General features: G+C 40.4%; 2 long non-coding RNA genes across 3 annotated transcripts in view; one reads left to right on the top strand and one right to left on the bottom strand.

Annotated features, from left to right (window-relative positions):
• Positions 1 to 3185: 3185 nt before the first annotated feature.
• LOC311055304 lies at positions 3186 to 4955 on the top strand. The gene is made up of 3 exons (XR_014601782.1): positions 3186 to 3255; positions 3791 to 3953; positions 4502 to 4955. It is a non-coding gene; the product is annotated as an uncharacterized lncRNA (long non-coding RNA).
• A 3208-nt stretch (positions 4956 to 8163) lies between these two features.
• Positions 8164 to 25366, bottom strand: part of LOC311056482 — a 17932-nt gene continuing 729 nt past the window's right edge. The window contains exons 2-4 of one of the 2 annotated variants that reach the window (XR_014601886.1): positions 22814 to 22965; positions 9372 to 9482; positions 8164 to 8519 (exon numbers count right to left, since the gene is read on the bottom strand). This is a non-coding gene — a long non-coding RNA (uncharacterized lncRNA). Of the gene's footprint in view, positions 8520 to 9371; positions 9483 to 22813; positions 23014 to 25366 lie in introns of those variants that run through there. The other variant, XR_014601887.1, reaches the window with a different exon arrangement.

The raw sequence follows: 25366 nt of genomic DNA, 5'->3' as shown, positions 1-25366 counted from the left end.
TCACAGTCAGGATGAGACACGGTTTCGTCAGGGTGTATTACTACTATCGCTAGTGAAGCATTGTGTTCTTTACACATGATGTTGCCTTCAGCATGCCTGATTCTCTGTATTGTGGTCTGTTAGGGTCCTTAAGTCTTCACAAGTATTAATTATGTTGAACTTACAAGTTGCTAGTTGTACACACTATATTGACTGTACTTTTTTTTATTGGCATGTAAATGTACATAATACATTATGAATGTCTAGGATTCAAAAACAGCTATATTTTCAATGCTCTGGATGCCTTGCTTTGAAAAAGACAGTCTTCACAGTTAGGTTAAAATTAAGGAAAACTCAAGTAAGATAGATTTATTAAGAAGTTGTGGTACTATAATTGGCCTCCTGCAGTAAGTGTAGGGTATTCTAATCTAAACTACCAATAGCACTACTAAGCAACTGTTAACAATGCAAATTATCTACTGGTATTTGTGCTGGTATGATTTTTCAATAAATGATGTAATAACTAGTACATGTGCTTGTTGGAAATGTACAGTCATACATTTAGAATTATGTGATTAATTATGTATTATTGTTATTAATGGCCTGTCACTTGTAGCTTATCAATATTTGATTTTGTCTTCATTTGTTCAAAGAAATGTCATTTTTGTCAGCTATTACGTCTATGTGTAAATATTAACTTCTTTTTATATGAACTATGACATGTTTGAAATCAAATAAATGTTGTATTTGTTTTTACTGCTTTTAACTGGGACTATCATTAATGACAAAGATTGTTATCAATTAAATGCCAATTGATATAGTCAATTACATAGATTTCTTGTAAAGTGCCTGATACCCAGACATATAAATCACTTCCATCTAATTACATAGATTTCTTGTAAAGTGCCTGTAATTAAGATGGAAGTGATTTATATTTCTGGGTGTTTGTTCACTGTCCGATTAAAGTAAAAGGATGGATGATTTGTAAGGTGCATTATAAAGCAATACAAAATGCATAATTTATTTGAGACTAAAAGTTGCTGATGGGATATAATGGATCGAAGATCAAATCTGAACGTAAAGTGTGTTTGTATCAAAACTAAATAACCAATAGGCTATAACAGACAATAGGCTGCTACTTGAACAATTATTAAAACAATTTGATCCCTTTGACTTAGGTACAGCTGTTTATTACAAAGTAGTACTTAAATAAAAGGTATTTAATAAGTTATAGCACTATAATTGTCCACCTGTTGTACATTTACAACTATAACTAATGTTACCAAAAAAACAACTGTTTATAAAATACAAACTGAACACCAAGGTATTTGCATTGGTATGTTTTTCAAAATTACAATAAGTTATATAAGTTATATAAGTAATAAGCTGTTCCTATACTTATTGGTCATTTAATTAATAATTGACGAATGGTCTGTAATTTGCTGGGTTATGTTTTAACAACATAAGTCCTTTCAAATGTTATGTTCTATGTGGAAATGTTCATATTTCTTTAATCAAAGAAATGCTGTATTTGTTTTTATTGCTTTCAACTGGGTCTATCATCAAAGTCAAAGATTATGATCAAAGCAATGTGTGTGTGGCATTGATTTCTTTTAACCTTAATAGTGAGGGAGTGAAATCAGATGAGAGGGATTTATATTCCTATACATGTCCACTCACTGTCTGTAACATTGATTAACTGACATTTAAAGTAACCAGTTGTTGATTTGTAATGTGAATTAAAAAGTATTAAAAAGCAATAAAAGGAGTAAAATCTTTTTATGGGAAACGAGTACGACATACGTCATTCATGAAACATACAGTATATACAACCAAATTTGATACTAATGTGTATTTCTGAATGTATCTATCCACGAACGAATGTGATGTATCCACGAACAGTGGCATCCATAAACAGGGTCATCCACTCTTACACTAGTTCTGGTTTGGTTTCTCTCGCATTGTACTAACTGTAATAATTATAGAGTTACAGTTTCACACCACGGCAGAATCAATCAGAAAATACAGAAAATGAAGATGAGTGATTTCCTGAAATAGGCTATGTTAGCAACCAAACTTAAACTTAACCACTTAGTCATGCCTCTCATTCCTCCTGGGTCAGCTTTGGAAACCCAAAGCCTTATGGTGCTTTTCTATTTTCCTTGGTATCCATAACAGTAACGTTACTGTTCTAAAGTTGCCAATCCACTATTATTTTACATAATGCAGAATTTTCCCACACCCATGATTATTTCCAGTGACAAAAGAGTGGCAACAATTAACAATAACCTGACACCTATGTGACTCATAATTATGTGAGTTGGTTAAATGATTGAGAAGCAAGGTCTTCTTTTTAATATATGTGTATGTATATACATGTGTACATGTTTTGTGTGCTGTATACTGATGGATCAACTCGGAGGGTCTGGTGGACTTCATGTGGTCAAACTGATTTATTTTGGTAATATCGCCTAGACAAATGGGAGGGGGTGTTTGTCTTGTCTTTGTTTGTGATGTGAAAAAATAACAAAAAAACAAAGAGTGTCACTGATAGCAACTTTGTATAACGTACAGCACATATAGTACACCTGGGTTTAGAATTCTATCCCCCACCAACATACCCTGGCCCCTCCCCTACTTTCTCTGTAAATATTTTGCTGCTAATGGAGCTTCTACCGTTATGTAATGTATTGTATGCATTGTATGTCCTACTGGTGAATCGAGTACAATGGACCACAATGACAGTAAACCCCTCTGGGATTTTGTGTCCTCCTAGCAGAGTTTTCTTGACAGTACTGCCCTAGTTGTCAAATATGTTAATAAAGTATACAATCAATCAATCAATCAATCAAACTGACAGGCATCAAAATATCTAATCTGATGGCATCATAAGACACCATGGTGCGAGTATGGAGGCTCATCAAGTACAGCATGTGAATGAACATGCTTGACTGACACACTCAAAGTATAGAAATGACTCACTTAGTGAGTCATTTCTATACTTCCTTTTACAGTCTGTATAGAGCGGGGCAACGCGGCGTCACCACGGGGGGCGTTGGCATTGGGCGTGGCATTGGGCAATGTTAAGTCAACCTGGTTTTTACCCCTCAAAGATGTCCGCCGCTACCAAAAGACACTTGTTGACGCCCCTTTCAGGAATTTTGGCAAGCTCTATAAGGAAGTAGATGACAGGTCATTTGAGCCAAATAAAAGGCTGGAAGCAGAGTGTTATAGCCTCACATCCCTGCAGACAATACAAACAGCAAGATCTGAAAGGTGAGAGACAAAACATTACCATGTCTACGGCATTCTTTATTATTATCTGTCATACGTTATTTTATTTCTCATATTTATTCTATTGTAAATATTTTCTTTTTTCAATATTATAAGTATTTACTAATTACTACAAAAAACTTTTTAATGTGAAATTGCTGTAATGCTAGATGGTAGACTTAATTAAAAAGGAAAACCTCTTTTATCCTTAGAACTTTGTCTACCAGAGAACCTTTAAACAGGTTTAAAAGTAAAGTGTACTTAATGGTGAAACACTAAATATTATTCCTGTACCACTGTGGCTAAAGTCAGAAAATGTAGAGAGTTTGTTTTTAGGCTGTAACTGTATTCAGATTATCAACAACTGTCTCTCTTACACTCCCTGTACACACACACACACACACACACACACACACACACACACACACACACACACACACACACACACACACACACACACACACACACACACACACACACACACACACACACACACACACACACACACACACACACACACACACACACACACACACAGGTCATTGAGGATGAAGTCAGCTGTGAGTCTGCCTCTCTTGCTACTGGTCCTCCTCCAGCCACCACATGGATGGAGCCATTCGCCACCATTAAACGTGTTCATATCATGGGGTCAGGACCTGCGTAGGTACGAATCAAGCAGCGCACCTGATGCCTACATTAAGGTACGATCTCTCAAACTCCCAACTAGATGTATTTGATCATGTAAGACGTTCTTGCTCAAATTGTCTGTGCGCATCATTGCTGTATCTCTTGTGGTTGAATGATGTTGCTTAAGGATAACTTTACCCACCTTGTCTTCATATAATTGGTCCTCACCAGTGATGAAATAAGATGGTACTGTTTCTGTCTACTTGTTCTGTGTCTCAGAGGTGGGCTGTTGAGTCAGTTCAGAAACCTGCCTACCAGTGACATCAACTGACTTTCAAATTACTTTAATTGATGTAAAGAACAATGGTTTCTATTTCAGTGTGCTATCTTTCCAGTAAGAGAAAGGCTGTAGTTTAGCTCGGAATCCACATCAATATCATTGGTAGGAAGGTTTCTGAAATGTCCATAGCCTACCTTCCTTTGAGAGCAAGTAGACGGAAATGGTGCCATCTTATAATGAGCATTAGTGAGGAGAAAATATATGAAGATAGGGTTGAAACTGGGTGAAGTGCTCCTTTAATAATCTACCAGACTAACACATTCAATCAACTGTTCAATATAGGTGAAGGTTGGCGATAGCACCTTGACAAGCAAAGTCATCAAAGGCAGCAGCAAACCAATCTGGAAAGAGTGGCTTAGGTTCACTTGTGTTCCTTCGAAACAAATGTGGCTGTATGTGTATGACAAGGGTGTAGGACCTGATTCCAGTGGTGGCTTATTGGGAAAAAAGAGAATGCGGTTGGTCAAAGGGGACAGATGGTTCACAATCAGGATGAAAAATGGCATGGTCAGGGTTTATTACTACTATCGCTAGTGAAACATTATATTCTTTACACATAATGCTTCACCATGCCTGGTTTTCTGTATTATACGATGCCACTATATTGACTGTACAATATTGGCTTATAAATGTACATAATTCATTGTAAATGTCTATGATTCAAAACCAGCAATATTTTCAATGCTCTGTCAAATATATAATTAAATGTATATAATGTGTATATATATACCCTCTAGCAGAAGTAATTCTACTCTTTGATGTCACAGCCTTGAGTATTGGGAATGTTGGGGTGGATTTAGCTGTTCAAACCTTATTAAAGTATATGTATAACTAAATTACCATCTACTGTTACTAACTAAATTGCTTATACAGTATAATACTAATTAAACATCTAGCTTTTTGTGCTGGTATGTTTTTCAATCGCGATACAACAACTTGTTCCTATAAGTATTGGTAGTTTCCAGTGTGATTAATTATTTATCATTGTGAATGAATGGTTTGCAATTTGTAATGTTATCAATGCGTGTTTGTTTTGGTCTTCATTTGTTCAGAAAAGCATGTCATTTTGTTGGATTTATATTACATGTGGAAATGATAACTTCTTCTTATATTTTGAGAAGTCTTGAAATCATACATTCTGTTTTTAGCTTTTCTTCTTTCACCTGGGCCCATCACCAATGTCAAAGATTGTGGTCAAATAAATGTATGGTATTGATTTCTTGTAAACTGTAGCAGCCTACAGAAATGGACACATATTATTTGGAAGTCATTTATATTTCTGGGTGTTCAATATCTGATTAAAGTAATTAGTTGTTGATTTGTAATGTGCATTAAAAAGCAATTAAAAATGCATCAGTGATTTGAGAGTAAAGGCTGCTTATGGGAAACAAAATGTGTAGCGGATTGTTTCACCAAAATCTATGGAGTATGGTTTTAATACTGTTATTGCAATGTTAGGGCTTGGCCACAAGGTGGCAATGCAGGCCAATAGTCTTCTTCCTCAAGTCTGAAATGTGTCCTTTAGGTAAAGCATGCCAGCCTGCCAGGTTTGATTTTCATTGAAGCAGCCCATGCTAAAACTGGCACTGCAAGTCCCATGGATAAATAATCCATACATTGTAATTTTGACATAATAAACCTTAAAGTTGCTATATCAACATACATCACTGACTATTCACTTTTGTTTGGGAAAACTACTTCTCAAGTGATAGGCTATGAATTGTACTGATAGTATATGGATATGCACACACACACACACACACACACACACACACACACACACACACACACACACACACACACCATCTTGCTCCCCCATCGCACCTTGTCCTTTAGCCTCATCTGAATTCCCTGCTGGGACCAACAAAAATATCTCTTCTATCCTCAGCAGAATGTTCCTCTCAAACATCTAGCTGAATTCCAGGGGTCCTGCGGGGTTAGAGTCGGCATGTTTGAAAAAAAATCCACATGGCAGACTGAGCGGTGTTGTAAATGTCATGTGTGCTCATGTTGTGATATTATGTTTAGGCCTAATTTTGGGTCTAAGACAGCCTCTTTCTTAATGCATTGATTGAAGGATGATACTCAGAATGTACTTAGCTGTCCCTAAAAAGGTTAACTTACACTTCATTGTACAACATTGTATGACGAAGTATGTATCTGTGCCTGGTGGGAAGGCGGTATATTCTTTCACATGTTGATAACAGAGGGAACATTCCTGGAACCATGGTCACACCACAGCACCTATAGGCCTACTGTACACACACAGAGACAACTTGCTGTCACGTGTGCATATCGGTACTTTGACCCTTTGAGGCACCACACATGTGTATACAACTCAGCTCAATGTGTTGTTCCATTCAAACTAGTCTTCTTTCTATTCTAGTTCAGACCTGTGCCAGACACTACATTGCAACATTTTGTAACAACCTGCCTTTCATGACTCTTTTAACTAGAAAGATGAAATTACCCCCAGTGCATACCACCGTCAACACTGTGCAACTATAAAGATTGAAGTGCTCAATTCTGCCCCTTCCCTAAAAAAGTTCATCTCTACAGGGTAGCTTACTGATAACGGCCACTAAGTCTCATGGAACTCTGCCCATCCATTCTTGATTTTGACCTTTTCATTTTCAAGGCCATTCATTCAAGGCAGCTTAGCCTACTGATCATTCCCACCAAGTTTGCCCATCTATTCTTGAGTTATTTTGCCTAAGAATGAAGGCTTATAGACCTATATTGATCCTGATGAAAATTCAGTCATAGCTGCACCGCAGTATGGACAAAACAAATATACAGGCAAGAGTAGAGAACAAGTACAGAGTAAGTAGTAATACTAGTTAAAACAATATAATACGTATCCTATAAAGATGACTTGACATCAGACCTGATCCTCTGCACATGGGCTGGACAGTTGTGTATAACAGGCCATCAGTAGGTAGAAATACAGTGTGCCTATACCGGCAAAAAAAAATGGCATGTTAAATCTATCTATGGGCTGGGCTGGCTGTCTGCACTTGGACTGACTGGACATAATTGATCACCAGTAGAATCGGCATATTGTTTTATTTATACAAGGTTATCAACAGTAAAATGTATCAATATTGTACATGTAGGCATGTAAATATAGTATGTAGTTAGATCTAAGTGTAGTCTTTCACCAGCAATGTGCATGTAGTAGGAATATATGTACAGAAAGTCAACAGTTATGTGCAATAGATCAACAATAGTACAACAGTACAGTTGATCTACATTGAATGGAGTGAGCGTTGTTCACTGTTGGTTATGAGCTTCAGACAGTACTACTTGTCAACCAGTACATGTCCGACACAAGGATCTAAATTTCTCATTGGATGAGTAGGGAGACCACCTCCAACCACTTCAAATGTATTAGACTAGTTATATTGTATTTACCATACAGATCTATGAAAGTAACATTAACGTATTAAAATAAATTGCTGCTTTAAATCCTAATTGGGCTTTCTGATGTAACTTTGTTTTTGTTTTTTCCCATAATGTGTGTCCTCAAGTAGAGTTGAGAGAAGATTAAGGCTTGAAGCACAATTAAACTTTGGTAGAGGTTTGGGTTGTAGTTACCTTGCCATGATGTAACTCCAAATATTGTCTAGTTATCTTCAATAGTTGGTACTTGTAAAAAAAATCCACAATATTTTCCCCATTGACTTAAAAAGCAGACGAATGAACGCAAAGTGGATTTTACCAGTGCATAAGATTACAAAACCTGACTTAGCAGCTAGTCATATTTAGATTTATAGATGTATAATGCACATACAGTATGTACATGCACTTTACAGTACACACATTTGTTAATAGGCCATGTCTCTTGAAAACTCCAATTTGTTTGAGGTCGCAAACATCAGAGAAGCCTCAACATAAACATCTGAACCAAACTGAAAAAAGTGGAGTCAAATCAATGTTTTCCTTTTTATATCAAGTTTTTTATACTTTATTTCCATTTAGATGTATTCATCTCAAAGTTGACAATTTACATTAAAACCCACCGGCTCTGCGGAATTGTCTACATGTCGATGCTATTATTTCTGCCACACAAGGGGTGAAGGAGGTAGAAGACACCACTTATGACGTAAAACAGGGGAGGACTGAGGAGAGAGAGAGAGAGAGAGGGGGGAAGACAATTTGTGGTTTCTGCCGCCGGATCCCGAACTCTGCCCGAATTGGCATAATCTTCATTATGCCATCATCATCATCATCGTCGTTCAGTCCAGAGATGTTGTGCAGAAGGGAATGCTGGGAACTTTGAGGACTCAGTGCAGTGGACCTGGGGGGATAAACATAATAAGGACTTTACAGGGTGGACTGTATGGGAATGGGGAAGAGAAAGTGTGAAGTAATGCAATGAAAGAAATAAAGATGGAAAGTAAGAACATTACTACGTACTATGCCAACTACTAGGGTTTAGGCTGTATGTTTCCTTGGCAGAACGACATCATGGAACACTGTTAAAAACTAGCGTAGCAAAATTCTTGCTAGGCAAGCAAGTCCACACAGAGAAGCTTGTTGTGCAAGTGTGGTAAACTTGCATTCTTCACACCCCACAAATTCTTACAGGCGCTGCTCCAAGCATCCATTAAAAGAAAGGAGAATCAAAGATCTATCATGCACTGTGCCGATCCAAGGCCCTGGAGTCATTGTTGCCAATATATACAAATTGTGTCTGACTGTCTGATAAACAAGGCAGACCAGATGAAAAGTTTAATTTAAAAACATTTTAGGCATTTAGCTGATCTTATTAGCTGATCTTATTAGCTGATCTTATCCAGAGCGACTGCACAAAAGGGCATGGCCAGAGTAAGTGCCACGAATGTCTATTAGACACCAGGGAAGGGGATGACCCTTGTTAATCCCATGGGAAAAATTCAGTTTCACCCAGCTGATGGCTGCTCAGACAGTCATGATGAGGGCTCAGGGGTAACCTTCTGATTACCAGATGGCCTCTCTACCCAATCAGCTACAGCCAAGTTAAAATGCCATTTTTGAAAAAATGGTTGACATGACATGGCCTAAATTTTTAGGGGTGTTTGTCTTTTATGGTTTCAGCATGGGTGAAAGCAAAATGTCCTACTAGTGGGACAAAGTTCACCGTGACTGTAGAGAGTTGTGACATCCTTACATTAGTGGTTGGAGCTGGGCTCTTCACGACGTGGCTTCAGCAGCACCCTTCACACAGGCAGCGAAGGCCTCCAGCAGGTCCTTACAGCCCTCTGCTCCCTTCTCTGATACACTGCAGGAGGGACAACATAATGGGTTAGACACGGCCTGAGTGTGGCAGACAAACACTAATGGAACCAAATGGTGTTAACAGAGTGTACAAAATGGACCCGCTCCGGGTCCATTTTAGTAATCTCTCAGTTAATCTCTCAGTTACTGGTCAATCTAATTTAGGGCCATTTACACCAAGCACTATACATAATAAATAGTTACAAAATGTATTCTAACTAAAGTGGATGGCAGAGTCCATACCACAACTATACCAAATAGGTGAACAATATAGTTAATAGTCATTATAGTTATAGTGCTTGGTGTGAACAGCCCCAGAGACAATGGAAATGAAGAGTTCTTTCAGGGGCCACATTGAACATGTACTGTATGCCTGTATGTACAGTATGCCCACTCAACTTAATCTAAATAATTTCATTGAGACTTGAGATTCAGCACATTTAGAGTATAATCGCAGGAAAATATATTTATTATAATACCCTATTTATATAGCACCTTGCATACAAAAAATGCTGCTGACTGTGCTCAAAGAGCACCAACTAAAAAGGACAATTGGCCAATTAAAACTGTAGAGATCAATAGAGATGTGCAGTAGTAGGACCGGCTTAAAACAAAAATAGATACAAATAAAATAAAAATAGAACAGAACAGAATGTAGTGCTAATTAAAATCAAGGTTAAATACATAATAAGGGAGTCTGCTCCCTTTCAAAGTCTTACATTTTGTTTCTGTATCAGCAAAAAGTTTTTTGACCCATTTGCTTTCTGCAACTTATTTCACTTGAAGTAAAAAATTCCCACATTAACCAGGGCTCCTTTTCAGTGATTTGTCACAGACTGGCCTCTGCACAGAATGAGGGATGGGATAGTGAAAATGAAAGAGAAAGAACGGCGAGAGATTGGCAAAAAAAGAGGGATGTGTGAGAGATTATTTCAGGCATCCAGCACCAAACACAGCAGCAGACGCTGCCATGGTGCATTAGGGTGATGGGGCAGAAGGGAGGGAGGGAGAGAGAGAGAGACAGAGATGGGAGGAGAAGAGAGTGACAGGGAGAGGAAGGGAAATCCATAAAAAGACCAGAAAGCCAGAGATACAGAGAAAAAGAGATACAGAAAGCAGTGGGACTGAGCCCATCTGTCTGGTAGCAGACGTGCGAGAGAGTGCCAATGTGTGACGATGCTAAGAGATGAGAGGAAACGTACAGTAGCTAGAAGGGGGAGACCGCAGGGGAGGGGACTGCAGTTGACAGACAACTGCAGAGCCATCCCTTCTTTCTCACTCTATTCCACCACATCCCTCATTCCCATCTTAGACCAGGAGAACTCCTAATGTCTCTACTAGAACCAGTCTCTTCCGACTCTATTAAACTATATATGCAACTACTACTGTACCACCTAAATAAAAACAAACATGTCAGTTTGGGTGGAACTCCAACATGGGCAGTGTATTGGTGACTTGCTCATCTCATGGAGCTTCAGTATACAGGGAATGGAACCACTGACACAGTCAATGTTAAGGCCCTAGTCTAATCATCACAGAAAATGGAAATTAAGCTCTGCACGACGCAGGATGACTGGCCTGCCTTTGCCTCAAGGCTGCAGCTACATTTTGCATCTATGATGTAATACACAGCTGTTTCAGCCATGCAGATTAAGGGGCTGTGTTCACAGAAAGCATTTTTCACAGCGAAGCTCTTTGGATACGAATATCAAAAATATGAATGCTTGGAGCGCTTCTAAAGCAGACAGAATTATTTTGTTGCTAGGATTGATCGTCACGTCAACTGTGTTAATAGTACAAATAGCCTAAACAAAAAATTGTTAACGGATCACATAATGAATGCCAGAAACCAAATCCTTGCCATTGCTATAGTGGTGAATCTTGATTAAGATAGGATAAGCGGTAGGAGTGTGTGGGTCCACAGTTGGAATCAGCCTCTCCTCTTCTTTTTAGTTTAGCCTCTTCCTCGATTTTCATTGGTTGGACGAAAGAAAAGTGTCATTGATGAGTGGTGCCAGCCTCCAAATGTTGAACCATTTTCTATTTCAAATGCTCAGAGCACTCTGTCCAAAAATGCTAGCCGCTGAGAGTGTAGTGCTGGGAAGAGTAGCGCTTCTACCATGTCTTTACCATAGAAGTAAGTCAGAAAATGCTTTCCGTGGACACAGCCCCTAACAGGCTTCACTCTGCCCATTCTACTGATGGAGGGAGAGCGTTAGCACGATGGAGCATCATTCATGTCGCATCAGTGCGACATGAATGGCAATGTTAGCATGGGTCACATGGAGTGTGTGGGGCAAAGGAATTGTGTATTGATGTGTGCGAAACTGTGAATAATAGATTTTTTGTTAGTCAATGAGTGCATGCATTATCAGTGAAGAGTGTGTACAGTATATGTATATCCAAGCACAATGCAAACGTCATAACAGCAGTGCAGAACACACATTCAATACTTATTCTGATGTTGCAGAGTCCGATAATCCTACCACCAGCCTACTCCTCATTCCCCCATTCTTCTCAATTGAACAACCCACAGATTGAGTAGATTAAACAAGAAAGTACCATCTGAAACAGTTAAAATATATACCAACGTACTGACTTATGAGTCTAGGTGGAACATATAATTACTATCTCATCTCTCCTTCTGTCCTGAGTTTATTATAATCTCAGGACGGAAGGAGAGATGAGGGGATTGTTTCCTCTGCCCTACATGACCAGTGTGCCATCAACTGAACCAATTAGTCTGATTAACCAAGTCGAGAACAAAGCCAACCCTGTCCTCAATCACATACACAGAACACACACACAATGCAAAGCAATGAAAGGGGACAAGTTTAAATTTCGGTGTACTTGAATGGGTGCAGTGAAAAGTTATGTGAAATTATCATGAAGGGAAAATGTGCTTATAAATAATCAGTCTATTGTGAGGACATGTGAAAACACTTCAGTGTGTTAATTGAGTTGAGAACTCCGATGGTGCAGGAAAATCAGCACCAACCCAGTGTGCATTGGGAAGTGTCAAATTGTCATGTTCTCCTATAGAACGATTTAGGTTAAGAATCTATGAAGTTGAGGCCGATTCTAAAAACGCCTTCTAAATCCTGACTTAAGTATTCTGAAAATCTTTTGAATTTTATTCCCCCCAAAAATATGTTGCTATATATATATAGCAACAGCTAATGTTACAAAAAGGGGTTCCCGGAATTAAAGGTATAACGACGAATAGGGGTTCCCGGTCTAAATGGGTTAAAGGACGACTTCACCCATTTTCCACCCATGTTCATTGAATTGGTCCCCACTAATGCTCATGATAAAACGGTATACATTTTATTCTACTCGGTATGTGTCTCATAGGAGAACCGTGCTTCAGAAACCCCCCTACCAGTGTCATCATTGTTAGGCAGGTGAACAATGGCTTCCAATATAGCATACTGTATTAACTTTGCATCAATAGAAAGCCTGCAGTTCTATTAGCTTGAATTCTCCATTGATGATGTCACTGGTAGGCGGGTTTCTGAACTGATCGCAACCCTCGGAGACACGGTGAGTAGACAAAAATGGTACCATTTTATCACAAGTATTAGTGAGGACCAATTATCTATCGTGTTCAGCTTCACGGTTTTATTTTCCATACTTTTTTTTTTTTTTTAAAGGTGCACGGAAGAAAGTGCTAGAACAAAACAATCTAGGGAAGAGTAAAGAGATGAGAGAGAAAGAATGCCATTTCTTCTCCAGGCAGGTTAGGACGCGCAGAGGTAGATACTGTAGTAGAGAGAAAGAGGTGGAGTGACTTCGGGGGAATATAAGGAGATGAGATACTTCTTTGGAGTTGGGATGCACGATTTATCGCTTTTATCAGACGATATTTGCTTAAAAGTGCAATTTAAAAGGCATTTTATTTTAGAATATTTATGTGTTAATGTGAAGCTGATAAAGCCTTTTGTGATGATTGAAGATTCAGTGTGTTCTGCTAAAGGGTCTACCTGTAAAGCAAAACAAATAAAAGCAAACAAGTGTTAACGAAAAGAAAGTCTTGGTCCACTTCCTCCCGGGTGCTTCTGTGTTTATTCCTACTAACACCACAACATTACATGTTTAAGGCAGTAGTGCTGACAGACAGCAGAATGTGTCTTAGAGATGTATGTTAAGGTAAACCCTACAGGACACTTGTATTACAATAATGTTATCGATCGATTTGACCATGCAATTAATCTGTTATCTGCCAAAATGTCAATATCGTGCATCCCTATTCTGGGAGAGCAAATTTACAGTGGTTGATTTACATTTAGTTAAAGAGTGCATTGGGAGGGGGATTAGAGCAAACAGTAGGACAAACAGTCACGTGTACAGAGGAGGAAGAGCGAGGGGCCGAAGGTTACTGATGCAGGACAGATCCAATGACATCACCACCACCACCACCGCAATGGTCACGCACCCTCCTGAGCCAGCGTAAGGGGAGAGGGGGGGGGGGGTTGAGGTCACGTTACACGGTGCAGCGCCGTACTGCCAAGGCAACTGGTAGCAAGGCCCTACACTGGCCACGGTTACATGGACACTCATGTATTCATTCAGAATGAATTCATTCCGAATTAACTCATTCTGAATAGAGTAATCTGTTCCACTCACCTGTTTACATGGGACCTGAATAAAAGTATTCCTCGTTTACATGACCAAAGCATTCATTCGGAATATAAGTTTGTTTGACATGCGCAAAGTGGTTCCCGCCTACGCCCGGGCATGGACCAGGGGCCACTACCCGGAGCAGAGCTTCACCTGGTGGGCATGGGAGGAGGCAATAACCCCCTTGTGCCTCAGCAACGCACCGAGTCCTGGCCAGGCAGCGTTGTATGCGGTGCAAGCCTGTGTTCTTTTTTAATGCAAAAGTAGCAGATCTACAAGTTCAGACCAGTTTCTTTTTTTGTATTGGTACCAGACACGGTAAAACGTAGGCTAGCCTTTTTGTCACATTTCTCATGTAGGTACGATGATGTCATCGCGCATTCGCACATGGTCATTATAATAATAAATAATACTTAAACACCGGACCGCTCATGGTCATTATTATAATAATAAATGGGGAGAGAGAGAGAGAGAGAGAGCAACACTACAGTCTATGAAACAAGGCACGCTCATTTATGGCAAAAGTACAAAAGTATTGGCATCAAAATATACTTAAGTAGAAAGTATAAGCTACTCATTATGCCGAGTGTCACGTTTTTCTTGTATTATTATGAAAAAGCTTTGAAACATGCTGTAACTCATTCACTGTGACGCGCGGTGCGCACACGGGTTGAATGCGGGTCTGTCGCCCTAAAACACAATCGCCCCGGGTCAAAATCCAGCGACCATGGAGCCGCCGTGGATGGCCCGGTTAAAAGGTGCGTGGGGCGGGGTGTTTTGGGACGACTGTTCCGCTGCTCATGTAATGAATTGATGAAGTGAAACTCATCTGTTTTCACTGCAGCTGCGCCCTAATAATCATTTATTTTTGTTCACGTATGCTATTAAAATAATGCAGCTATTGCAGTATTGGGCCTTAACATGTGATTAAAAATGTATATGTATTTGGCCCCTCATATATAAAATAAATAAAAATAATAAAATAAAATCTGATTTAAAATTGAAACTTGCTGATCAATGCGTTTCTGCGTTTACGTGTGGACAGGGATTGTTTTTTTTTTTAAATCTTTGTCATGTGGCCAGGGATTATTTTTAAAAACTGAGGACTAAAATACCCGTTTATAAAAAGATCCATATAAGTGTAGCCTAGGCCAGCAATCCTCCGAGCGTCCGTTCTCCTGGACAAGTCTGGGCTTAACCATTATAGGCTTATTAAATGACGCTATTAGAATCATTCATTTTATCCCGCAGGAGCGAGCGCTTCTCAGCACCAACCGTGGCCGAATTAGAGATTTGATAGGTCATTTTTGGACAATTCTGACAGCCCTACTAAGCACGGACATGCGCAAAGGAATGCATGTATTCCAAACAGACAGGAGCGTTTGGAATAAAGTGTTTACATGGTCAATTCCGATTGATTTAACCCGATTCAAACGGTCTATACCACCCCTCCTATTCCGAATGAAAATGCATTCGGGTCAGACTGGAATGGAATATTCTATTCCAATTGGGGTGTTTACATGAGCAAATCTATTCGGAATGAATTCAGCCATTCATCCATTCCGAATAGAAGTGTATTCATTCCGAATACAACTGTCCATGTAACCGTGGCCACTGTGCATTACATTCACCCATTCACTCACAAGGTCAGAGGAAACCATGCCACCAACGTGCTCATCGGGGGCAATCATGGGTTCAGTGTCTTGCTCAAGTACACTTTGACACGCAGCCAGGAGGAGCCCGGGGATCAAGCCTGGAACCTTCCGATTCCAAGAAGCCCGCTCAACCTCCTGCGCCGCTTTCCATTGACAATAGGCAACGGGTCTCTCCAGCCACCCAGCAAACCCTGCTGCTACACAATGCTGTATGCTAGGCTAGCATTAACAACCCTTCAACCATTTTCATATCAAGGTCCATTATTTATTCAGCATTTGAGCCACCATTTGATGAGATTTTATATATTTTGTTTATCGTTTGATATGATTTTGTATCCATGCTGTATTGATGTGGTACCATAGAGACATAACAAGCAAACGTTGATCAAAATCACAATTCTTTAATTAAGTAATGCAGATGTTTAACAATAATTTAGCTCTTGAGAGCAAAATTATTGGACCCCTTACAGGTCCATTTGGTTTCATTTTACACTCTCAAGAGTTAAAGATCTACCCAATAAGGGTCCATTTGGTTACCAACTCTCCATAATTTAGCAGGGGACCACCTGGAACTCAAGGACCACTGGTGGTCCCCAGACCACTGGTTGAGATCCATTGACATAATGTGTTGATCTGGCCACCAATGTGGTTGGCAGGGGAGATGACTTCACTCTGTCTCAGGACACAATCAGGAAATGGAGGTTTAATTATTCAGAGTGAGTAGGGGCCTGTGCTCTGCAACTTGCATACATAATAGATGACTCAGGCAGGTGCTGCAGCACAGGCAAAATACACTGGTCAAGAACACAGCTCAACCACATTCACACTGGCGTTCTACCCCCAGAAAGTAGAAATAAAAATCAAAAATAGCCAATCTACAGAGTTGCGGCACATTGTACACATAAAGTCAGCGATTCATTTGCACTTCATTGTGCGACCGTGTCACATCATATTGCGAGCAACATGGTCATATAACGAAGTATGAATAATTTGTTTAAGAGCATAGACTAAAGGGTGATAACCAGTCCATAACCAGGCTTTCTGCAGTACAGTACCTGTGGAAAGCCTGGTTTCCATTCCATTTTAACCAGTACAAAGCCCTCCTACTCAAGTATACCTAAAGAGAACAAGAATATTTACGACTATGCTGGGATTCAATTATTAATATCACTATCACTGTTCACTGAACCCAGACGATAATAGTTAGTAGGGGTCCCGAGGTCACCCTGAGACACAGAAGAGGCCTGCTAGTGCATAATAGTAAGCATCATACAGTAGCAATGAGAAACGAAGCCTTCACACCATTAACTTTGATTGGCTTGGAACTAAGGATGAACGGAGGTAGGCAAAAGTTAAAACATGTACATACTGCTCACCCAGGAGGTGTAGGACATAAAAAACAAACACATGTCCACAAGTCTGTCACTCAAACTGAAATGCCTTTCTGATGTATTATAGCCTAAGAACATTTCAATCATTGGGGATCTTTATAGTCAGAAATACATTTAGTTCTCAGGAGCTGTTGACATAGCTTTAGTCTGATGAATGTTTGTACTGTAGGAGGAAGTTCTATACTAGAAAGCCCAGCTGAGTGAAGGGGCGGCTCACGTTGCCAACTATCGCACAGTCACCAGATTCTAAATGAACACCAGAAGGATTCCATGAAGGCCACAGCAAGCACATGCATGTCAGCGGCACACATATCCCCCCTTGTGAGGCTTCGGTGTCCCAGTGTGTGTGTGCGTACCTTACTCTTATGAAAGACATGTCTCAAAGTACACAGGATCACGACCCTATAACAAGTTAACGATGGATTAGAGTTCTGCAACAAAGCCAATGTTTAACTGCTGCCATTAGCTCACCTAGTCACAGCGATGGGTGGATGTGTAATCAACAAATCTAATCTATACTATAGGCAGCTCAGTCTCAAGTTTTCCACCTAGATTGTAATTTGTGTTGAACGGAATTGCCCTGTTAAACTACTAAACTGCGCTTCTTAGAGTCCGTAGCAATCTCAGATGTCGTTCTGCCAAAATCGGACACAGGCCACAGCTGATGGGGTAGGTTATAAACTGCGCTCGCCTTACAAGATAAAGCCCTCCATAGACAGACATTATACATGATCGCAAATGCCAAAGACTCCTACTTCAAATAGACCATATTCACACGGCGGCCATTTTGCTATTAAGTTAATGAAATGCCACCCCGTTTTTTCAATGCAAAATGCCAACATGGCCGCCGTGTGAATATGGTCTATTGTGAAAAACACTCAACTACTTGGCTTGAAAGTGAAAGTCAAATAAAGGAAATGAGGCAACTTGAGCAAGTCAGAATACGGAATAGGAATGGCAACAGTACAATTAACAAGAAATGGGTGACTTTCATTCATTACTGTATGGAGAAGCAGTGTTAAATCTTTGCAGCCAATCCTAGGGTGCACCTGATTGAGCATAAGTGAATTGCATACTAAGGTCATCATTCTGGTGACAGTATCAACTGCATAATGCAACCTCAAACCTGAACTGAACAGTGCATGCCTGTCTGCCGTTTCATAACTCGACTTCAAGGTGAAAGGTTTGTGTATACTGTACACATGCAAGGTATAATTAAAAAGGTGCTAAACCAAAAATCAAGCATGTACTGTTTTATTCTCCCAAGTGTATTAATACCACTTTCAACCTGGCATCACAATTTTGGGCATGACATACAGTAAGTGAAACTCTTCAAACATTACATTTTCCGATAAAAGAAATGTAAAACCTTCCAAAATAGCAGCTCTACAAGGCAAGCTCACAATATGTCGAGACAGGTTGCGAGCTTGTTGATCTATTTATTATATTTGTTATTTGAAATAAGACAAAGTATAAAATAGGATTTAAGTGGTTACGCTGACTTCAAGGTGACCTTGGGCAAGGTCAGACCTTCACTTGACAACTTTTGTACAAATGCTATGACAGCCTTGAACCTTTAACAAGTATAAAAGTAAAAAAAGAAAATCAATTGATCCGACTGTGGAAAATATGTTGGCCGAAAGATGCAGCATCGCCACAACCTCTATGAGGGTCTAAATTCAACATGGCCGCCTCCCTACAGCTCCTTGACTGTGTAGGTCCTCGACTAGGGCGTGAACGTGAAGCTGTCGCTGATCTGGCTGACTACAGTATGTGAAGAGAAACAGGTGTCAAGTTTAGCAGGAACATGATCTATGGAACGACAGGAACAAGTCATGGGATCCACATATATAGACACACACGCACACACACACACACACACACACACACACACTATGTGTTGACTTTTAAGCGCCATGTTTCTATAAATACACAGCAGGTCTGGTGTTCATTACACAGCGTCAGCCATGTTAATTTTACGCTAGCTTGGGGTTTCAGAAGCCTCACATGGATGGAGCATGGATAGGCTGGATCATAATTAACAGAAAGACCCTAAATGACATGGTCTATCTGTATGCTGCTGTGTTTCTGTGTTGAACTGCTGACCTCTGGGACAATAAAATCTAAATCTAATCTAATGTCCAATTTATACTTGGTTGCACGCTGGTTTCGACAAATGCAGTTAACACACCACTTATCTTTGTTGAACGACACGGTCAAGTGAGGGGGAGTACAAGTTAAGTCTAAGGGCCCATGAAGCTTGACAAGCACAGCATCGCACTGATGCTGAAATTACTTGTGAAGCTCAGAGGGCAAGCATGGCACTGCCATAGTCAACACGATTTAACCCAGGGTAAAAGGCATGCACACATAACATACAGTAGGTCTACATATAGCCCAACTGTTAGGGCTTGGCAATATGACAAATCACACACACAATATTTGACCAAATACCTCAATAGATATTGAGAATTTCGAATTTAACACTTTTAATTTAAAGAAAAGATACCTAAAATAGCCGATCTACAGGCTCACAATGTATCAGGATGCAACTTGTGAGTTTGTAGATCTGCTATTTGAAGTTTTTAACAAAGTTTTTAACAAAAGACGGCATAGTTTACTGAGATGATATAGGTAGCAACACAGTAGGACTCCTCAATACGAGGTTTATCAAGTTGCAGAGTGTAACAAGCCATTAACGAAAGCGATCAGTCCTCATGAAGGACTTGTGAATTGAGAGATCTCTTGATTACATCCGTCCAACTGCCATTGAGTGCAGTTACTGTAGTTGCCAACTGGCAAGCTAGTATACTGTAGTCTAGAGTGCAGAGCCAGCAGGTTGCCTGGCTTGGAGCTTACAGTTTTTAAATAACCTTGTCTTGCATGGCCAAATATTGAAACAAAAAACGTATTTTGCTTACAGGGAAGGCTCGCCAATGAGCTATTCTGGGTTAAATTTAAATGGCAAACCATTTTCACACCAGATTGATTTTAACTACAAGGGCTAAACCGTGTTAAAGGAGACATTATACACACCTTTGTCTCCGATTAAGCCCAACTAAGCCAACATGTGTGGTACAATTGATTTTGCACACTATATCGTTAGATGACGTTTGTCTAGTGACAGTAATTTCAAACATTATTATTTTAAAAAGTCATTACCACCCAGAGTCAAAGGGCAGGTAACACTACCACACTAAGGTAATGCTGTAGCCTGATACAGTAACCTATAGTGTTACCTTGGTCACACAGGTGTCATGGTATGGTATTCCTCTGCTTATAATATTACACGGTCAAGGTTTTTGATTACCCCAGCAGCATTTAACAGCTCACATAATAACCTAAAGGAATGATGCACCACTTTGACAGCTACATACGTTTCATCATATCCCTAAGATCATGTTCTAAACATGTGGCCTTGACTATACATCAAAGGCCTCTATACTGTACCGCCACACAGAGCAAAGTTCCTAGCGCAAGACTTTTAACAAGCAGCAATAAAATATGGCTAGCAGTGAGCACCCACCACAACTACCTGCCCTTTGATAGAAGTGTGTAACACATAAGTACTGTAATCTTCTATCTTCTTATTTCAATTATTCAATCTAGTATCAATTATACAATGAGCAGTGAAAAGGGAATTATCCAAACCCAAAAGGTCTAATAGTTTGAGTTAAGAGTGCATTCAGAATGAAATGCAATGCACACACTCCAAACTAAACATAACCAAGTCGAAAAGTAACAACCAGGAGTCAGGAGATAACCTCTGTAGTTGCAAAACCTTTACAACTTCTTGAGTAATGATCGTATCCTTGCCTAGTAGCAACAACTCTACGCTCCCACCCTGCCCTACTGGTTGGCTTATCTTCCATCCCCACACCCTTACTGGTGCATTATCACCTTCCAGCCATCTGGCTGGGAGAAAGCAGGGTCTTATGGAGCTGGGTTTTGTCTTTAAAATGAGCTTAGTTTTTTTGTCAAGTCTGCCTGAACAGCACAAAACATCCCAACAGTTCAAATTGATTAATGTACATTAATCAATTCTAAACCAACCAATAAAAAGTAATATTGATAATATGTAGCTTACATGTTTTACTTTTAAATGTAATTTCTTGTAGCACCCTTTACTGCTAAAAAGTATAAATCCATAATTGTTGCTAGCCTTCCTGGGCATTGGGTAAAATGTTTGCTGGAAAGGATAGTGCAAAGTGGTAGATTTTAATTAGATCATTGATAACCAGCATCTGTCAGAATGGAGTAATGGACTACTACTGAGAGACATGAATGAACCACAAAGTGGATCTACAGTGAGAATGTAGAGCTGTTCATCATTGAACTCCTGTTTTGACATTGCAATGCCATTGAGCGACACAGAGAGAGCAGAGTCATCCATGTTGTTCTGAGCCTGCTGTATTACGTAGAGAAAAAACCCACTCAACAAGAATCGCACTCAGCTAATCCACGGGGGGAGGGGCTTGTGTTTACATGCGTCAAGGATAGGGAAGGTGGACTCTCCAGCCAGACACAAGGTTGGAACAAGGGACTGGTGAGTTAGCATCGCTTACACAGCAATAGGAAAGGACATAGGAGACAAGGGACTGTGGGGGATGGTGGTGGTGGGGGGGGGGGGGCACAGACTGGAGTCATAACAAGCAAGTGCAGGGGATTCTGGGGAGGGATGGTGACGTACAGTAGCCAAATTCTCAGTGGCCAACCAGGCGCATGGATGTGCAGTTGTGCACAGTAAGCCCCTCTCCCACATACACGCATGCACCATCATGTCCCCGAATCCCTCCTCAATGGAGTGTACCTAATTTTCATTGACCTTGACCTGTGCATCCTGCAAGGATGTCCAATTCGGTTATGTTTCAGCACGCCAAGACTTCAAATTAAATTAATCATCGCACCAATTCATCGTTCAAGTGAACCACAATGTCCCATGGGGTGACTCCATTTTAACATGGCGCAGTTTCCCTTTCTCAATTCAGCCCATGTCTCTCGGCACGGTCACGACTACAAAATGCGATTTAGCTAAAATACTGTATTCGCGAAAAGAAATGTCATTTTTGTGACACACCTATCACAGTAGCTGCTCTAATGCTTCACAGTTCAAACATATAAATTAAACATGTAAAACAAATTCTCAAATCTATATTTGCACATCATCCCAACAGTTCAGAACACTTTCAAAACACAACTCCTTTCTGAGCTACAGGAGAACATGCAAAGTGTCACTGTAATAAGAGCAAGTCCACGACGCCTGCAGAGCTTGGTGCCACGATGGAGGACCCATCATAATAACTATGGCGGCATGGTGAACGGCAAATGCCAGTGTTGTAGTGGAGGATTTATGGAGCTTATATGCACAACTTAATAACCGTTACCTCTTTTCCAGGGGCATAAAAGACATGAACAATTACCTTTGTTAAGCAATTAAACCCTACATACTTACGGAGTCCCCCAGGGCACTACACTCGGTCCTCCCCTCACCCACTCAATTGCATATTTTCGGCGAATGTTCAACCCAGAATAGGGACGCTAGGGATCAAGTGGTTAACAACAATTATCCCCTCCATAGATAACTTTTCCCACTGGCCAACACCAAAACGATACACTTTCCCCTCACTCACCCACTACTTCCACTGGTGAATGATCACACTTCCACCTACCATTTGTCCAGGTCGGCCTTGATGCTGGCGCAGGCAGCAGGGACGGGGGCCTCAGGTGCGGCGGTCTCAGAGTCTGACATGTCTGCCTGTTGTGTGGCTGGGCTGATGTGTGTTAAGTGCTGGGGGTGGGGGTGGTCCTGTCCTCCTTACGCCTATGGATCCGTACACCAAGAGAGACAGAGAGAGAGAGAGAGAGACAGAATGGGAGACCAGAGGGAAGAGTTCAGTGTTAGGGGAGGGCACGCATGAGAGGGGCGGGGACAAGAGAGAATGTGAGAGGGCACAGCACATGTGTACATAAGGAGGGGGGAGGGGCACTGACCCAGACAAAGTTCAGAGGGGAAGATGATTGATCTGGAGGGACATTTGAAAGGGGGACAGGGCAGGTTAGAAGTGGGGGGCCACCGGGCCAGTAGAACTAAGCCAATGGAGTACAGTGGTCAGTCATCCTGCTTGATGCCTGCGGTCTTGAAATGACCACCACGATGGACAATCCTAGATGTGTCGTTGCAGCATACTTGCAATATAAATAGTTATTATAGCCTTATTAGCCTACTAGCAAGAATATGCTGAAAACACTTCACGGAAGAGAAGGAAGACCAATAGCATCCATCTGCATCTCCTAAGAAGTGCATGTTTCACAGTGCATAGCCTACTTTGAGTGGAGGGGCCTCTGACATGATTCATGGAATCCTGCCATCTGCTGGTATCTTTTAGGAAAGACTCATCATCATTACTGTAACATAACATGAGTAAAAAACTTAGTTGGCGTAAAAGAGTGATGAATTTGGTTTGGCTGGAAAAGTCAAAATATTTAGGCCTCAATAGAGAGAAAAGACAGTGCATGATTGTTTACTGTTTATTGGTCACTGCATGATCTTGCAGAGTAAAGGTCAACAAGGTTTTTACTTATGCCCTTGCCGACTAAGTCAAAGTTTTTCAAGGACATTGTGGGTCGGGGTGCTTTAGGCCATGAACCCAAGGCACCCCACTTGCTTCTTTAATAAGCCCAACCACAACTAAATTAACATGATACAGAATGGCAACATTTATTATCTTTATTGTAAACGAAGTCATTACAGCCTTTGACCACGATGAAAGTCTCTCAACAAGCCAAATATTTTTGACAGCTACTTTATTTTATTCAGGACTATCAAGCACCATGACGTTACACAACATTCAGTGAACAGTTTGCAGCCTGATTTGATTTGAATTTAGATATATGCTTATGTATGACACGTCCTGTAAATACAGGTAAACAATTGCTAAATGCTTCTCCCTATGCCTTTTTCAGGCACTTGGCCAATGCTGCAATGTAGTAGCAGCATGTGAACCACCGGAAATGTTTACACTTTTTATGTCCAACATCCGATAATAAAAGTGAACTGAAAATATGAAGAAGTGCATTCAAAACAAAAAAGGGGTTTCCTGGGGAGTTTCCAGTCATTGCTTCATTTCAATACGCATTATAAAATGGGTTGGTCGAATCCCGCAATCTGATTGGTCAATAGGTGTGGTGACCATATACCATAGCCAGCGTGATATAGTATGAGAGTGACGACACTAGCATAGACTCCCATTGTAAGAATTGCGGAAATGCTCTGTCCATCTAAATGAGGAAGTTCCAATGTTTGAAACTACAGCCCATAGCAGCCCGCTTTAAGGCGAGATCAAAGCGTGACGGAACTCTCTCTCTCTCTATAGGTCTGACCACAGCTATTAAGTCTAATGTATTTGTGCGGCTATGCAGTACAGTATATCACTCCGCGGGTGAAAGCAGCAACAGAATTTAAGGAGGACTTCAATCTCCGTGGAGACTCAGCTGTGGAGGAGTGGATAGAGCAATGCTCCTGGGGGAAAGTCCACCTTAAAAAGGAAGACACCAGATAAAATGATTAACTGGAGGGTGCGTCGTCTAATGACATTTTGAAACGGCAAATAACATTTTATGAAAGCATAACTCACTCCGGGCCATGGTATTTATTGTCGTAATATCACAGCTTGAGCAAAGGGATTGTCGGATATCTTCGCCTGTCATCTTTGAGTTATCACCTAGATCAATTTGTACGCTACTTTACAAATGTTTTGCCTTAATATCTATGCCTTATAATCCAGCCATACAAAAACAGCACAGCTTAAAAAGCCTACTCCACTGGCCTGCCATTCATCTCTTATTTTCATGTGCCATGCTGATAGATCATCATACACTGACTTTTATGAGCCTAGGAATTCTGGGAAATGCAGTCTTCAGCAGCAAAGCGCACTGTGCGTGTTGGCTGCACGTGCCCATACATTCATTCCAATATTGGCCATACAAGGTCACCCCAACCAGATTTGAAGGGTGTAGTGCATTTTGGGTATGTAATGAAAAACTAAAAAGTACTTTGCTTTTTATAATCCACTTGACCTTTAATTGATTTAATACTTTATTAGACAGAAATGCAAACAGCACAAGTACAGTCATACACTTGGGTCTAAAAGGATAATAAAAAAAGTCCAGAGGACTCTTTTACATTGAGGTCCTGTGTTCTGAATGGTTTGATCATGACCACT

The sequence above is a fragment of the Gymnoscopelus microlampas genome, assembly GCF_963454915.1.
Source record: "Gymnoscopelus microlampas genome assembly, chromosome: 11".
In the NCBI taxonomy this organism is placed as follows: Eukaryota; Metazoa; Chordata; class Actinopteri; order Myctophiformes; family Myctophidae; genus Gymnoscopelus; species Gymnoscopelus microlampas.
This window is presented reverse-complemented; position numbering and strand designations above follow the sequence as displayed.